The 3,690-nt window shown below is 39.6% G+C and overlaps 1 pseudogene; it reads left to right on the top strand.

Annotated features, from left to right (window-relative positions):
- The first annotated feature begins 1,446 nt into the window (after positions 1–1,446).
- LOC136992203 (tigger transposable element-derived protein 1-like) lies at positions 1,447–3,213 on the top strand (annotated as a pseudogene).
- The last annotated feature ends 477 nt before the right edge of the window (positions 3,214–3,690 follow it).

The raw sequence follows: 3,690 nt of genomic DNA, 5'->3' as shown, positions 1-3,690 counted from the left end.
TAAATAACCCTGGAACTCAATGCAACAGGATGCTTTGGATGCCAGAAATATGGATGGATTCAAATAGTGATCAGATAAATTAGCAAAAGAAAAACTTGTTACGGATACTAAATATAAACAATTGGATATAACTTAAGATTCAGAAAGTTGCTAAGCTGCAAGTTAACAAAAATGGAGAAGGCATGGAAAAGAAATATTGTAGTATACTGACTTATTCTTGTGCTCTTTTCTTAGTCATCCATTACTGTCTATTTTGAGGGATGTTACATAAGCAAATGGATCTGTGGTCTCACGCAGTACAATTTTTTGATATTCTTACATTGTGTTATTAAAGTAGGGGATAGACAGTGAAAGGCTCTACAGCTAATTAGCAGTGTCTTGTGATATAAGCACTAGCTTTAAGCTGAAAAAGATCTTACTTTCTGGAAAGGTAAGGCATTTAAATATTAAATATTAAACATTTTTGGCCTTTACAAAACTCAAACAGGCAAGATAGTCCATTCTCTGATTGCACTGACAAGACTTTATCTTCTATACTGCTCTGGTTGTTGAACCTACTAAGTCTGCAGCACCCAGACTGTGGGTATTTAAAACAACACACACCAGATAAAATATGAAACAGTTTTGCAAAACACATTGGCAAAACTGAAATTGCTAGGAAAGCTAAATTATTTTTTGAGTACAACATCCAACAACAGAAAATCATTCTAAAAATTATTCCAGTGGTCCTTTTAATAACTCTTTTGTAGCATGCTGGGTTTTTTCCACACTTCATCCCCTGAAGCCATAACAAAAGCAAAGGATTGAGTTCAAGGCCTTCATAATCACACTAATCTCTTCCATTTCAGAAAAAACAGGTGGCATAAAGAGAAAGAACTGATCACATCTCTGTGGACTAGCTCATACAGAGATATTCTGTCCCTACATCTACAAGTCCTCTTTGCCAGTGGATTACACATTAACACAGCAGTGCTGGCAGATTGCGGCCACTCAATTTCTTTTCCTGGTTTCGGGAGGAAACTGTGGTACAGTCATACCTCATTTTATTGCGCTTCGCTTTATTGCGCTTTGCAGATATTGTGTTTTTTACAAATTGAAGGTTTGTGGCAACCCTGCATTGAGCAAGTCTATCAGCGACATTTTTCCAACAGCATGTGCTCACTTCATGTCTCTGTGTCACATTTTTGTAATTCTCACAATATTTCAAACTTTTTCATTATTATTATATCTGTTATGGCGATCTGTGATCTTTGATGTTACTATTGTAATTGTTTTGGGGCGCCACAAACTGCACCCATATAAGATGGAGAACTTAATTGATAACTGTTGTGTGTGTTCTGACTGCTCCACCAACCAGCTGTTCCCCCCTCTCTCTCCCTCTCCTCGGGCCTCCCTATTCCTTGAGACACAACAATATTGAAATTAGAGCAATTAATAACCCTACAAATGGCCTCTAAGTGTTCAAGTGAAAGGAAGAGTCGCACGTCTCTCACTTGAAATCAAAAGCTAGAAATGATGAAGCTCAGTGCGGAAGGCATGGGGAAAGCCGAGACAGGCTGAAAGCTTGGCCTCTTGCGCCAAACAGTTAGACAAGCTGTGAACGCAAATGAAAAGTTCTTGAAAGAAATTCAAAGTGCTAATCCAGTGAACACACAAACGATAAGAAAGCGAAACAGCCTTATTGCTGATATGGAGAAAGTTTTAGTGGTCTGGATAGAAGATCAAACCAGCCACACCGTTCCCTTAAGCCAAAGCCTCATCCAGAGCAAGGCCCTAACGCTCTTCAATTCTGTGAAGGCTGAGAGAGGTGAGGAAGCTGCAACAGAAAAGTCTGAAGCTAGCAGAGGCTGGTTCATGAGGTTGAAGGAAAGAAGCCGTCTCCACAACATGGAAGTGCAAGGTGAAGCAGCAAGTGTTGATGCAGAAACCGCAGCAAGTTATCCAGAAGATCTAGCAAAGACAACTGATGAAGGTGGCTACACTAAACAACAGATTTTCAATGTAGATGAAACAGCCTTATATTGGAAGAAGATGCCATCTAGGACTTTCATAGCTAGAGAGGAGAGGTCAATGCCTGGCTTCAAAGCTTCAATGGACAGGCTGACATTCTTGTTAGGGGCTAATGCAGCTGGTGACTTTAAGTTGAAGCCAATGCTCATTTACCATTCTGAAAATCCTAGGGCCTTTAAGAATTATGCTAAATCTACTCTGCCTGTGCTCTGTAAATGGAACAACAATGCCTGGATGACAGCACATCTGTTTACAACATGGTTTACTGAATATTTTCAGCCCACTGTTGAGACCTACTGCTCAGAAAAAAAGATACCTTTCAAAATATTACTGCTCATTGACACTGCACCTGGTCACCCATGAGCTCTGATGGAGATGTACAATGAGATTAATGTTGTTTTCATGCCTGCTAACACAACATCCATTCCGCAGTCCATGGATCAAGGAGTAATTTTGACTTTCAAGTCTTATTATTTAAGAAATACATTTTGTAAGGCTACAGCTGCCATAGATAGTGATTCCTCTGATGGATCTGGGCAAAGTAAATTGAAAACCTTCTGGAAAGGATTCACCAATCTGGGTGCCATTAAGAAAATTCGTAATTCATGGGAGGAGGTCAAAATATCAACATTAACAGGAGTTTGGAAGAATTTGATTCCCACCCTCATGGATGACTTTGAGAGATTCAAGACTTCAGTGGAGGAAGTAACTGCAGATGTGGTGGAAATAGCAAGAGAACTAGAATTAGAAGTGGAGCCTGAAGATGTGACTGAATTGCTGCAATCTCATGATAAAACTTTAACAGATGAGGAGTTCCTTCTTATGGATGAGCAAAGAAAGTGGTTTCTTGAGATGGGATCTACTCCTGGTGAAGATGCTGTGAACATTGTTGAAATGACAACAAAGGATTTAGAATATTACATCAACTTAGTTGATAAAGCAGCGGCAGGGTTTGAGAGGATTGACTCCAATTTTGCAAGAAGTTCTCTTGTGGGTAAAATGCTATCAAACAGCATCGCATGCTACAGAGAAATCCTTTGTGAAAGGAAGAGTCAATTGATGTGGCAAACTTCACTGCTGTCTTATTTTAAGAAATTGCCACAGCCACCCCAACCTTCAGCAACCACCACCCTGATCAGTCAGCAGCCATCAACACTGAGGCAAGACCCTCCATTAGCAAAAAGATTACGATTTGCTGAAGGCTCAGATGATGGTTAGCATTTTTTAGCAATAAAGTATTTTTTAATTAAGGTATGTACATTGTTTTTTTAGACATAATGCTATTGCACACTTAATAGACTACAGTATAGTGTAAACATAACTTTTATATGCACTGGGAAACCAAAAAATTCGTGTAACTCGCTTTATTGCGATATTCGCTTTATTGTGGTGGTCTGGAACCGAACCCGCAATATCTCCGAGGTATGCCTGTATACTGTTTACAGATGTCAGAAGGAAATTAAAATGTGCTTGTGTTTGGATCACAATAGAAGACAGAACTCAGGACCCCTAGATATGAAAAGCATTACCTTTTCCCACTTGGTTAAACAAGCATGTGTAAACCCCTACACCTATTACCAATAGCAGCAGGCAGAGCTCTCCTCACCTTCACAGCAGCAGATTCGGAAACCTCAGTGCAGGTTTAGCTGCTGTAGAGAAACAGAGGCATAAAATGTAATG

Source organism: Apteryx mantelli, chromosome 5 (assembly GCF_036417845.1).
Source record: "Apteryx mantelli isolate bAptMan1 chromosome 5, bAptMan1.hap1, whole genome shotgun sequence".
Classification (NCBI taxonomy): domain Eukaryota; kingdom Metazoa; phylum Chordata; class Aves; order Apterygiformes; family Apterygidae; genus Apteryx; species Apteryx mantelli.
The sequence above is the reverse complement of the archived record's forward strand: the minus strand, read 5'-3'. Positions and strand labels throughout refer to the sequence as shown.